General features: G+C 47.1%; 1 pseudogene; it reads right to left on the bottom strand.

Moving 5' to 3' along the window:
- Nucleotides 1-1,306: 1,306 nt before the first annotated feature.
- Nucleotides 1,307-14,584, bottom strand: part of LOC147727822 (E3 SUMO-protein ligase KIAA1586-like) — a 69,247-nt pseudogene continuing 55,969 nt past the window's right edge.

The raw sequence follows: 14,584 nt of genomic DNA, 5'->3' as shown, positions 1-14,584 counted from the left end.
AATTCTTTACTGGCTCCCTCCACCATGGTGTTTTCTAAAATTCCCTCAATTACCTGAACCATCGCTGCTTATGGGATGTTAGTGTAAAGCGACTCAATGTCTAGCGTAACCAGACATTGAGTAGCCTCACAGAATGGTTTATTCTCCACCAAACTAATAATATGGGTGGTATCCTTCACATAGGACTTAAGTTCGCTCACCAGGGATTTCAAGAAAAAATAAACATACTGGCTAAATGGCTCTAACAAGGATCCCAAGCAACTCACTATAGGGTGCATGGGAGGGTTTAAGTGATCTCTGTGGACCTTCGGGAGGCCATATATTGCTGGGGTCTTAGGATTATTACCTGAAAGAAACCTAAATTCTTCTTCACAAATCCAATCCTGTTCTCTAGCATGACCCAAAAGATCCCTACATTTCTTCACCAGGAGGGTCTGATCTTTAGCCTGTACTTTTTCATAATGTTCCGGTACATTTAGAAGGGACAGAATTCTATTGTCATAGTCTGGGGTATCTAAAATGACAATCCCGCCCCCCTTATCGGCGGGTTTGAGGGTAATTGAATAGTCCTCCTCAAGAGTACTAATGGCTATTCTCTGACTTTTCTCTAGATTTTGTCATTGAATAAACTCTTTCTTCAGGATATTTTGGATATCTATTTCCACCACACGCTCAAAAGTTTCAATGTTGCAGCCCACTTGTGCTAGAGAGGGCTTGAATGTGGATTTAGGTTTCAGGCCCGGAGTATTGTTGGATATCCTATTGGGCTTACCTTCAAAAAATCGTCTCAATCTAATTTTTCTAAAAAAAGACCTAAGGTCTCTTTCAAGTTGGAATCTATTGATTTTGGCAGTGGGGTAAAACTAAAACCTTTCCCTAACACCTCAATTACAACCTGGCTTAATGATCTGGGCTTGATGATAGGGATTTTTTCTACCGCCAGTATCGCTGGCGTCTGGTGTCCATATAATCCTGAGGAGTTTGGTTCCGCATTTGCTGCCCCCCGTCTGATTCCCATTGAACCTTCCTCTCCTGTTTCGCTGTTCTAAAAAAACGCCCTGTTGATCAACGGGTCCCCTAGTCTGATCTCCCCTATGTGCGAAATCTTCATCGCTACTGGATCCCAAGGTTTCTGAGAAAGTTATTTGTTTTCTCCCGCCCCGTGTGTATCTTGGTCTCTTGTATGTGTACCTATCCCCCTCCCGGTCATTTTTCTGTTCGTAATAGTTTTCCCGAAGAAAGGGATACGCGAGTTCCTGGCTAAACCTATTGATGTTCTTTTTTAACTTAATGGTTTTCTTATTCGTCAAATAATCTCTATATCCACCACATCTTTATTAATTTCTTCTAGTTTAACCTTGGCCTCATCCAGGGCTGTTTTATCACTAAGTTCACGTTCTAGTTTTTCTATCGCCTCCCTTTCAATCACAATAATTTCTTGCGCTGTTTCTATAATCAGGAGCATCCAGTCACGGCTGCAACGATTAGAGATTTGAGTCCATCCTTCAAGAAATGTTTTATTCTCAACGAACAAGCCAGGTTCGTTCCGCACCTGTAAACCAATAGGGGTGACCCCTGATTTAACATAGTTGATTAGAAACTCAGCGTGTGTTTCGGTTCTTACCAGTTTTTTCTTTAAATTCAATAGGTCCCCCCATTTTTCACCTTTGCCTTCCACTACTGTGATTCGACTTCCATTTTTGCTGTTGATAATCTTGTTGTACTGGTCATCACTAAACCCGAAGGTTTTAAGAGAATCCATCAGTTTAAAAAAACTGGACAAAACAGGCCACAAAAAAGTTGGTAAATATACTTATTCAAAGTGACTGAATCACATGAACTCTACAGTCCAGAGGACCGTGCCAGGTTACAAACTGTACATAATTAAAAAGTTTAAAAAAATAACAGATTAACAGAGCATAACATTTGTCAGCCACTTTTACAAGAAAACCATTTTACGTTAAAAAGGAATAAACATTTGATATGTCAAATCATATGGACCCTCTTTTTTTCCTTTCTCTGACTGCTGCCACCAAGAAGCTAGCAACATTAACATTTTCCCATGGGTTATTCAACATCTGCAAATATATGAAAGCCAGCCTAGCCTGCAGAAATCCTTTGTCCTTTAGGATTGGTAGAATAAAACATTTGTGAATGTGCAAATAGTGCTCACAAAAAAAAACAAAGTGCAAGGTGTCTTGAATGGAGAAATTGTCACAGGTGCAGGGTCCCAAGTACTCCGCCTTTCTCCACCCCTTAGGTTCGGTCAGTAAAAAGTGCAGATAGCTGAATCTCAATCTTGTTAAATGAAAACGATGTTGGGGCTTGGTGACTATATCTAGGTAAGGCTCCTTCGATTAGTTAGTTTTACTATTTGGTGGGCCCGTACTGTCAGTTTCATCAACTCTCTAGCCTCTCTTTCTGCAAATGCCATCCGTAGGAAGGAAATCTTAATGCACGCCAGATCTTTTTTAAGTAATTTTTCAGGCGTATCAAATATTTCCGGGCGTCCTAATAACATTGTTGTTCTTTTCACATTTCTCATCCAGGGAATGTTGCTTGCCCTGTCTAGTGCTATGCAGTTTCATATGATCTCCCAAATTTATTTCTAGTTCAGAATTGGTCAAAAGCGAAATCCATTTAAGTAAAGGGGCCATTCTGTTCAAGTCTGACACAAAACTAATACCCACTTCTTGATGGATAATATAAGAAGGCACTGATTGTGGAACTGAGAGCAAGCTTCCCAAAAATTTATTTTTGATTATTTGGAGCTCTTCAGCGTCCTTGTATCCTCAGATTTCAGAGCCATAATTCAAAATAGCGATACTTTTAGATATATATATTTTTTACATTGTTTGCACCGGCTTTGCTCCCAGCCTGCGTGCAAGATCAAGCACCGCTACTTTCGATCTGACCTTAGCATTTCTCTTGGCTTTCATTTGCAGAACCCATGTACTCCTATTGTCAAATAAAACTCCACTGTACGAAAATATAGTGACCCTAGTTATTTTATTTCCTTCGTGTAATGCGTTTTGGGTTTTCTGGGTTTGGTGCCCATGATGTGGGATTTGGAGAAATTTACATTCAGATCAAATAAACCCATGAAATCAGCAAAGGAGCTCAAAAGACACTGAAGGCCCACAGCTGTACTGGCTAACAAAGCAGCGTCATCTGCGTATAGGAGAGATCCCTATGCAGATCAGATAAAAAGTTGACAAGGTTTTTATCCATGCCCATTGAGAGCAGCAAGTCCCAAAGTTTGGATCTGTTCACTCGGTCAAAGGCCAAGGACAGATCCATAAAAGCAAGGTGTAGTGTTCCCTTCTTAGCTACGGTGTATTTCCCTACTAAAAGGTGCAGGTTGAGACATGGGTCCATGGTGCCCCTATCTTTCCTGAAACCACATTGGAGGTTTGACAGAACATTATGCTTATTGATCCAGTCTGTCAGTTACTAAGAACCACTCTGCCTAACAGTTTGACAGCTGAGTCAATCAGTGATATGGGCCTGTAGCACCTAGGGTCTCCTCTCTGCCCTTTTTTTAAAAACTGGAACTATTATTGACTTGAACCAAGATCTTGGTGGACCATATTGACGCGCCTTAAAAAACACATTTGCTAATATTTTTTACCATAATGTAATGTCCATCTTAAAAAGATCAGCAGGGACCCCATCCGGCCCAGGAGCTTTATTGCTTGTCATTTGGGGAACGGCCACAGCTACTTCCTTTTCAGAAAAATCCACATTGTGAGCTGCAGCCATGAGTGGTGTATCTGTCTGTCCCTGGTCTAACTGATCACCATATATGTGTTTGAAATTATTAAACCACTGCTCCTCTGGCATATTACATTCCACAGTGGTACCACTGAGGCCAGAGAAAAATGGTTTGTTGACAAATTTCCAGAACTTTGCACTGTTCTTGATGATATCTACGGACAACAGATCATTCCAGGCTTCCCGTTTAATTTCTGTTTTACGAATTCTTAGTGCCTGCTTATACGCTTTCCTTAAAGCAGCTATTAAAATTCTGTCTTGGGATTTTTGTTTTATATTAGTAAATTCCTTATTAGGATATGAGAGGCCACTGGCCACCTGCTTACATATCCTGTCATATGCTATGAGGATGTCTCCTCCCCTTTGCCTGCCCTCTTGGCATATATCTATCTCATGCCCAACAGTATTTAATAAGTTGTTTAAAAAAAGATTCTGTGCTACCTTGGACCATACAGCTTTGATCCATGGTTTTTAGAGTAGAGGCTGGGGCGATACTCTTCGTTTTAGATGTACCTCGTAATGTGAGGTGAATGGGATTATGGTTGCTGAAATGTGACCATTGAGCAGCGTAGTCAGATACCAGGGGTAATAAAGCTGCATTAACAAATATGTAATGAATTGTTGAATTCATAATCCTTCCTAACAAATATATAATGAATTGTTGAATTCATAATCCTTCCCTTAAAGCAGAGGTCTTCAAACTTTTGTAGGTTGAGCCCCCCCCCCAGCTGAATTTCTTTAAATGTCGGGCCCCCCCACCACCTGACAGAAATGTCTGGAATCTGGTACACTACATAATCGACCACCACCCGCATATCCCGGGCCAAATCTGGCAAATAATGTTCAACACAATAAGAGTGTTTAGTTAACTGCAGGTTTGGGAGTGAGTGTGGTTAAATGACAGAGGCTTATTACACAGCTCAAAACACAATTTTCCAAGATGACTCTTCTTACTCTGAACATTAAGGACAGGCATGGAAATTCACATTAATGAGGAATGGGCTTCTGGTGATTTATCAAGGCAAAGCCTCGTCAGGGGCAGTTAACGCTATATAAACACAAGGCTGCTTGCCAATAATTTGTGAGCTATGCATCACGGAAAGGAGTCACTGAACAAACAGCTGATAATGTTCACAAACATGTCCGCGAGTGCGCTGCACGTGCACAACATGGGGCAGTGAGCAGTGGTTGTAAAACATTAAATGATTCTGCAAAGGACAAACAACCTTCCTACCTTCACCGGCCCGCCCTTTGCTTGTGCTTTTCCGTGAGTCGTGCTCTGCCGATTGCACAATTTGTTTTGACAAATAATAAAGGTTTCCTGAATTATAAAAAACCTGTGCAACGTGGCACTCTATTCTTTGGAAAGTTGCTTTGTGTAAGTGATTATTAACTCAGTATTAAAATACATTGAAAATAGTCAGGAGCCAGATGCAAATGAAGCGGAGGGGAAACAAAGGTTAGCACTTCACACATACTTAAGAAAGGCAGCTTTTCACTTTGTTCAGTCCCTGTTTAGGAGATATGCATGCACTGTAAGAATGTCAGATATGTTGGTCTTTTCCAGTATTTACACAAAGCAAATTGCATTTATATAGAGCTTACTACACCTGAGGAGGTGTTGAAATAGTTTAAGTGCCACTATTTATTCCTGTATCTCCCTACTCACCCCAATGCAGGGTGTCAGAGTGCTTTACATAAACATGCACATATTACATGTACAATACATTATAGAAGTTTGTAAATGAATGTACAGGATGTATTACATATAACTGGGGGATTGCAAGGTGTAGAAGTCACATATCATCTTCCATAGCTCACTGTGCTATTATCCTCGCAATGCGCTCAAACATACACATGATAGACTTGCTAAACATATATGTGAGGCCTTTAGATCTGATGTCACTTCTTGTGATGCACTTCCTGTAAAGTCGTGGTTTGTGATGCCACTTTCTATGATACCAATTCCTGTGATGCCATGTGTGATGTCATGCGCCGTGATGTCACTTGCATACTGCCTAACTAGGTTGGTCCCCCCACTTCCTTTTTTAGGACTTGTGCCCTGAGCAGGTGCATTCAATATGTTACTTGGATACGAATGCACTCCTGTGTTGCTCGGATTCCACAAGTTTCCATTTTCCTCCTTACTTGAGGTTTCCTACACTGATAGGTCACTGATCGTCTCCTAACAGAATGAGCATGTCAGCTGGGTGTTGTGGGGGGTTGTCACACTGGTGGCTGAACATGCATTACATCAGTTTGCAAGCCCACTGTATACCACTTTTTAATCTCAGACCAGAAACCTGCTTAGATCATGAACGCAGAGTCCAGTATTTTCACTGTCACAGACCTCACTCTGTTAGACAAGTATTTTCGGAGGCACGCAACTCTTCCACTAAAATTCAAACTCTGTGAGACAAGTTCCTGTTGCCCGCAGGCCCTAGCTTAGAGCCTTCCGTGTCTCTGGCACAGTCATTTTCAACACTTTCAAGTCTTCACAGTCACTGGTGCAGGTGGGAGTTGTGTTGCTTCCCTTGTGAGAAGGTCTTGCTATTGCAAATAACAATGGCGCTATTTGCACCTGTGATATTCATACCGCTGCAGTGGTGTCTGTTTTTAAACAATAGTGTTGCTGTTTCTGTAAATTAATTGACAGACCATCGGTAAAATTCAAATAGCCTAAGTAGCAAATAATACCTGCTCATTCCTAGAAAGCACAATTATTAAAACTCAGCCTACCCAGGAGCATGATAAAGGTATGAGTCAGTCATTATTCAGGAAAACACTAGATGGCAGCATTCTGTAGTTTAATGTTAACTGAACATGCACCGCTTTGCAAAGAAAGGAGACAAAAACTATCATTAAATTATAAAAGTATGCACATCGTGCCCCCTCGGTTTCCCCTCCCTCCCACTCCACCCCCCCTGTGCCCTCCCCCCAGACCTCGAAAACTGGGCAACACTGAATGTGTGCTTGAAGGCTGTAAATAACAAGGCAACATCCTAGTAAAAACGCCCTTTTCACTTACCTGTTGACGATGTAAGTGGCAAAACCCTTCCCAGTGAGGCTGTAAAACACAGAATAACCTCGACAGCAACAAAAGAAGAATAGGCAGCAAGCACAAGGCAAATGACAGGAGTGAACAAGCATTTACAATGCAATGGTTTTGCCTTTGTTAAAGTTAGAGCTATTGGCATTGCTCTTGACACTCTGAAGCTCCACTCTGCACTCTGAAGCTCCACTCTGCACTCTGAAGCTGCACTCTGAAGCTGCACTCTGAAGCTGCACTCTGAAGCTCCACTCTGAAGCTCCACTCTGAAGCTCCACTCTGCACTCTGAAGCTCCACTCTGCACTCTGAAGCTCCACTCTGCACTCTGAAGCTCCACTCTGCACTCTGAATCTCCACTCTGAATCTGCACTCTGAATCTGCACTCTGAAGCTCCACTCTGCACTCTGAAGCTCCACTCTGAATCTGCACTCTGAAGCTCCACTCTGCACTCTGAAGCTCCACTCTGCACTCTAAAGCTCCACTCTGAATCTCCACTCTGAATCTGCACTCTGAAGCTCCACTCTGCACTCTGAAGCTCCACTCTGAATCTGCACTCTGAAGCTCCACTCTGCACTCTGAAGCTCCACTCTGAATCTGCACTCTGAAGCTCCACTCTGAATCTGCACTCTGAAGCTCCACTCTGCACTCTGAATCTCCACTCTGCACTCTGAAGCTTCACTCTGAAGCTCCACTCTGCACTCTGAAGCTCCACTCTGCACTCTAAAGCTCCACTCTGAAGCTCCACTCTGCAGCTCCACTCTGCACTCTGAAGCTCCACTCTGAAGCTCCACTCTGAAGCTCCACTCTGAAGCTCCACTCTGAAGCTCCACTCTGCACTCTGAAGCTCCACTCTGCACTCTGAAGTTCCACTCTGAATCTCCACTCTGAAGCTCCACTCTGAATCTCCACTCTGAAGCTCCACTCTGAAGCTCCACTCTGAAGCTCCACGCTCCACTCTGAAGCTCCACTCTGAAGCTCCACTCTGAAGCTCCACTCTGAAGCTCCACGCTCCACTCTGAAGCTCCACTCTGAAGCTCCACTCTGCACTCTGAAGCTCCACTCTGAAGCTCCACGCTCCACTCTGAAGCTCCACTCTGAAGCTCCACTCTGAAGCTCCACTCTGAAGCTCCACTCTGAAGCTCCACTCTGAATCTGCATTCTGAATCTGCATTCTGAATCTGCATTCTGAATCTGCATTCTGAAGCTCCACTCTGAAGCTCCACTCTGCACTCTGAAGCTCCACTCTGCACTCTGAAGCTCCACTCTGCACTCTGAAGCTCCACTCTGCACTCTGAAGCTCCACTCTGAAGCTCCACTCTGCACTCTGAAGCTCCACTCTGAAGCTGCACTCTGAAGCTCCACTCTGAAGCTCCACTCTGAAGCTGCACTCTGAAGCTGCACTCTCAAGCTGCACTCTCAAGCTCCACTCTCAAGCTCCACTCTGCACTCTCAAGCTCCACTCTCAAGCTCCACTCTGCACTCTCAAGCTCCACTCTGAAGCTCCACTCTGAAGCTCCACTCTGAAGCTCCACTCTGAAGCTCCACGCTCCACTCTGAAGCTCCACTCTGAAGCTCCACTCTGAAGCTCCACTCTGAAGCTCCACTCTGAAGCTCCACTCTGCACTCTGAAGCTCCACTCTGAAGCTCCACTCTGAAGCTCCACTCTGAAGCTCCACTCTGAAGCTCCACGCTCCACTCTGCAGCTCCACTCTGCAGCTCCACTCTGCAGCTCCACTCTGCAGCTCCACTCTGCACTCTGAAGCTCCACTCTGCACTCTGAAGCTTCACTCTGAAGCTCCACTCTGAAGCTCCACTCTGAAGCTCCACTCTGAAGCTCCACTCTGGAGCTCCACTCTGGAGCTCCACTCTGGAGCTCCACTCTGGAGCTCCACTCTGAAGCTCCACTCTGAAGCTCCACTCTGAAGCTCCACTCTGGAGCTCCACTCTGAAGCTCCACTCTGAAGCTCCACTCTGAAGCTCCACTCTGAAGCTCCACTCTGCACTCTGGAGCTCCACTCTGGAGCTCCACTCTGCACTCTGGAGCTCCACTCTGAAGCTCCACTCTGAAGCTCCACTCTGAAGCTCCACTCTGCACTCTGAAGCTCCACTCTGAAGCTCCACTCTGCACTCTGAAGCTCCACTCTGAAGCTCCACTTTGAAGCTCCACTCTGCACTCTGAAGCTCCACTCTGAAGCTCCACTCTGCACTCTGAAGCTCCACTCTGAAGCTCCACTCTGCACTCTGAAGCTCCACTCTGAAGCTCCACTCTGCACTCTGAAGCTCCACTCTGAAGCTCCACTCTGAAGCTCCGCTCTGAAGCTCCGCTCTGAAGCTCCGCTCTGAAGCTCCACTCTGAAGCTCCACTCTGCACTCTGAAGCTCCACTCTGCACTCTGAAGCTCCGCTCTGAAGCTCCACTCTGAAGCTCCACTCTGAAGCTCCACTCTGAAGCTCCACTCTGCACTCTGAAGCTCCACTCTGAAGCTCCACTCTGAAGCTCCACTCTGAAGCTCCACTCTGAAGCTCCACTCTGCACTCTGAAGTTCCACTCTGAAGTTCCACTCTGAAGCTCCACTCTGAAGCTCCACTCTGAAGCTCCACTCTGAAGCTCCACTCTGAAGCTCCACTCTGAAGCTGCACTCTGCACTCTGAAGCTCCACTCTGAATCTGCACTCTGAATCTGCACTCTGAATCTGCACTCTGAAGCTCCACTCTGAAGCTCCACTCTGAAGCTCCACTCTGAAGCTCCACTCTGAATCTGCACTCTGAAGCTCCACTCTGAAGCTCCACTCTGAAGCTCCACTCTGAAGCTCCACTCTGAAGCTCCACTCTGAAGCTCCACTCTGAAGCTCCACTCTGAAGCTCCACTCTGCACTCTGAAGCTCCACTCTGAAGCTCCACTCTGCACTATGAAGCTCCACTCTGAAGCTCCACTCTGCACTATGAAGCTCCACTCTGAAGCTCCACTCTGAAGCTCCACTCTGCACTATGAAGCTCCACTCTGAAGCTCCACTCTGCACTCTGAAGCTCCACTCTGCACTCTGAAGCTCCACTCTGCACTCTGAAGCTCCACTCTGAATCTGCACTCTGAAGCTCCACTCTGCACTCTGAAGCTCCACTCTGAATCTGCACTCTGAAGCTCCACTCTGCACTCTGAAGCTCCACTCTGCACTCTGAAGCTCCACTCTGAATCTCCACTCTGAATCTGCACTCTGAAGCTCCACTCTGCACTCTGAAGCTCCACTCTGAATCTGCACTCTGAAGCTCCACTCTGCACTCTGAAGCTCCACTCCGAATCTGCACTCTGAAGTTCCACTCTGAATCTGCACTCTGAAGCTCCACTCTGCACTCTGAATCTCCACTCTGAAGCTCCACTCTGCACTCTGAAGCTCCACTCTGCACTCTGAAGCTCCACTCTGAAGCTCCACTCTGCAGCTCCACTCTGCACTCTGAAGCTCCACTCTGAAGCTCCACTCTGAAGCTCCACTCTGAAGCTCCACTCTGAAGCTCCACTCTGAAGCTCCACTCTGAAGCTCCACTCTGCACTCTGAAGTTCCACTCTGAATCTCCACTCTGAAGCTCCACTCTGAATCTCCACTCTGAAGCTCCACTCTGAAGCTCCACTCTGAAGCTCCACGCTCCACTCTGAAGCTCCACTCTGAAGCTCCACTCTGAAGCTCCACTCTGAAGCTCCACTCTGAAGCTCCACTCTGAAGCTCCACGCTCCACTCTGAAGCTCCACTCTGAAGCTCCACTCTGCACTCTGAAGCTCCACTCTGAAGCTCCACGCTCCACTCTGAAGCTCCACTCTGAAGCTCCACTCTGAAGCTCCACTCTGAAGCTCCACTCTGAAGCTCCACTCTGAATCTGCATTCTGAATCTGCATTCTGAATCTGCATTCTGAAGCTCCACTCTGAAGCTCCACTCTGAAGCTCCACTCTGAAGCTCCACTCTGCACTCTGAAGCTCCACTCTGAAGCTCCACTCTGCACTCTGAAGCTCCACTCTGCACTCTCAAGCTCCACTCTGCACTCTCAAGCTCCACTCTGCACTCTCAAGCTCCACTCTGCACTCTCAAGCTCCACTCTGCACTCTCAAGCTCCACTCTGAAGCTCCACTCTGAAGCTCCACTCTGAAGCTCCACTCTGAAGCTCCACGCTCCACTCTGAAGCTCCACTCTGAAGCTCCACTCTGAAGCTCCACTCTGAAGCTCCACTCTGAAGCTCCACGCTCCACTCTGAAGCTCCACTCTGAAGCTCCACGCTCCACTCTGAAGCTCCACTCTGAAGCTCCACTCTGAATCTGCATTCTGAAGCTCCACTCTGAAGCTCCACTCTGAAGCTCCACTCTGAAGCTCCACTCTGCACTCTGAAGCTCCACTCTGAAGCTCCACTCTGAAGCTCCGCTCTGAAGCTCCGCTCTGAAGCTCCACTCTGAAGCTCCACTCTGAAGCTCCACGCTCCACTCTGAAGCTCCACTCTGAAGCTCCACTCTGCAGGTCCACTCTGAAGCTCCACTCTGCACTCTGAAGCTCCACTCTGCAGCTCCACTCTGAAGCTCCACTCTGAAGCTCCACTCTGAAGCTCCACTCTGAAGCTCCACTCTGCACTCTGAAGCTCCACTCTGAAGCTCCACTCTCCACTCTGAAGCTGCACTCTGCACTCTGAAGCTCCACTCTGCACTCTGCACTCTGAATCTGCACTCTGCACTCTGCACTCTGAATCTGCACTCTGAAGCTCCACTCTGAAGCTCCACTCTGAAGCTCCACTCTGAAGCTGCTCCACGCTACACTCTGAAGCTCCACTCTGAAGCTCCTCCACGCTACACTCTGAAGCTCCACTCTGAAGCTCCACGCTCCACTCTGAAGCTCCACTCTGAAGCTCCACTCTGAATCTGCATTCTGAAGCTCCACTCTGAAGCTCCACTCTGAAGCTCCACTCTGAAGCTCCACTCTGCACTCTGAAGCTCCACTCTGAAGCTCCACTCTGAAGCTCCGCTCTGAAGCTCCACTCTGAAGCTCCACTCTGAAGCTCCACTCTGAAGCTCCACGCTCCACTCTGAAGCTCCACTCTGAAGCTCCACTCTGCAGCTCCACTCTGAAGCTCCACTCTGCACTCTGAAGCTCCACTCTGAAGCTCCACTCTGAAGCTCCACTCTGAAGCTCCACTCTGCACTCTGAAGCTCCACTCTGAAGCTCCACTCTGAAGCTCCACTCTGAAGCTCCACTCTGAAGCTCCACTCTCCACTCTGAAGCTGCACTCTGCACTCTGCACTCTAAAGCTCCACTCTGCACTCTGAATCTGCACTCTGCACTCTGCACTCTGAATCTGCACTCTGAAGCTCCACTCTGAAGCTCCACTCTGAAGCTCCACTCTGAAGCTGTGAAGCTCCACTCTGAAGCTCCACTCTGAAGCTCCACTCTGAAGCTCCACTCTGAAGCTCCACTCTGCACTCTGAAGCTCCACTCTGAAGCTCCACTCTGCACTATGAAGCTCCACTCTGAAGCTCCACTCTGCACTATGAAGCTCCACTCTGAAGCTCCACTCTGAAGCTCCACTCTGAAGCTCCACTCTGCACTATGAAGCTCCACTCTGAAGCTCCACTCTGCACTCTGAAGCTCCACTCTGAAGCTCCACTCTGAAGCTCCACTCTGAAGCTCCACTCTGAAGCTCCTCTGAAGCTCCACTCTCCACTCTGAAGCTCCACTCTGAAGCTCCACTCTGAAGCTCCATTCTGAAGCTCCACTCTGAAGCTCCACTCTGAAGCTCCACTCTGCACTCTGAAGCTCCACTCTGAAGCTTCACTCTGAAGCTCCACTCTGAAGCTCCACTCTGAAGCTCTGAAGCTCCACTCTGAAGCTCCACTCTGAAGCTCCACTCTGAAGCTCCACTCTGCACTATGAAGCTCCACTCTGAAGCTCCACTCTGCACTATGAAGCTCCACTCTGAAGCTCCACTCTGAAGCTCCACTCTGAAGCTCCACTCTGCACTCTGAAGCTCCACTCTGAATCTGCACTCTGAAGCTCCACTCTCCACTCTGAAGCTCCACTCTGAAGCTCCACTCTCCACTCTGAAGCTCCACTCTGAAGCTCCACGCTCCACTCTGAAGCTCCACTCTGAAGCTCCACTCTGAAGCTCCACTCTGAAGCTCCACTCTGCACTCTGAAGCTCCACTCTGAAGCTCCACACAGAATCTGCACTCTGAAGCTCCACTCTGCACTCTGAAGCTCCACTCTGATGCGAAAAAAAGTATTTCACAGTGCAGAGTAACAGTCCTAAAATCCTGGCTGAACATAACAGTCTGCAGTTTCACACGTTACATTTGTGTTAGCTGCATTACGTCATAATTTATTGTCAAAGGCGAAATTCTGATTTAAATGGTGTATTCTGCAAACCGGACCCCGTTGTCTCCACTGCCCAGTGATATGATCAAATGCTTTCAGATGTTAAATCTACAGAAAGTTAAGCACTCCATTGATAGGATTCTCGTAGAATGGCCTGTCATTAATTTGGCCTCCAGGTTCGGAAGCATTCTTGAACTGCAGCAGGTATTAATGAGCGGGAGGGCGGGAGGGGGCGGGAAAGGGGGAGGAGAGACGCAGAAGACGGCCGGAGCAGGAAGGCGGGTGCCGGCAATGCCGGAACAGATTCGGGGGCGTTCCCGGCTTTCGCCTGACGTCGCGTGACGTCGGCAAAAGCCAAAGAATCTCGGGAACGCCCCCGTGTCTGGTCCGGCATTGACGGACAGGCCCCTCATCCAATGGCTAGGCTCCATTTATGGAGCCAGCCAATGAATGACGAGGGCCGACCCAAACCCACACACAGTACTCATTAGGTTTTTGCCTGCGCAAAAAAGATGCGCAGAGCGCATCTTTTTCGCGAGGCAAAACCTAAAAAGCACCACACTACCAAAAGGTAGTAGTATTCAGCAGTGGTCGAAGTGGGGACAAAAAAGTAGGGGAAGTGTGTGCGGAGACTCAGGGGCGGGAATACGCAGAGGATTGGATTAGTGGGCGGAATCGGAGGTGTGGCTAAAAATAGCAAAACATACCAATTTTTAGTGCATTTGGCATTTCACTGATCAGTTACAGCTTTTAACGTTATTTAATTCAAACAATTGATAAACATGTTTATTTGAGGTTTCATATATAAGTTGTTTATATTTAATTCATTTACAATTTGGGACATGTTTCCAATCACAGAATATTCCAAATACACTTATAAGTGGAATCATAAGCCATTTGTCTCCGAGCCATGCAGTTTCTTTCATTGGCACTTCTCCTCCCTTTTTCTAACCATTTCTGAACATAAAATTCAGGTTTAAATTCTATGACAGGATGCCCCACGGTTTTTAGGGCTCGTCCTTTCCTATTATGCAGTAATAGGAAACGAGCCCTAATGCAGTCAAACCATTTCTTAGTTCAGAGGATTTTGGGAAGTGCACGCCGCCTCGTGCACAAGCTTGCCTGAGCCTTCTGCCCATCAGCCTGCCAGTTCTCCTCCCCTAATTATTCATTCACTTCACTTGTGACTCCCCACATCAAAGCCTCAGCCTCCCTCCCTTGCCATTTGCTTCCTAACCAGCCTGCCTCGAGAGCCACTTTCACGGCCCTGCATTTCTCCCCCACCTCCTCCTTGTGTCCACATCAAAGCAATCACCCTCCCTCCCACAGGCTTCTGAAGCTTCCCCCGTACTTTCACTTTCACGGCCGGGTCTCGCATTTCTCCTCCCCCCTCGCTTTATTTTCTTTTTATTGCTTAAG

This window comes from Lissotriton vulgaris, chromosome 3_1 (genome assembly GCF_964263255.1).
Source record: "Lissotriton vulgaris chromosome 3_1, aLisVul1.2, whole genome shotgun sequence".
In the NCBI taxonomy this organism is placed as follows: domain Eukaryota; kingdom Metazoa; phylum Chordata; class Amphibia; order Caudata; family Salamandridae; genus Lissotriton; species Lissotriton vulgaris.
This window is presented reverse-complemented; position numbering and strand designations above follow the sequence as displayed.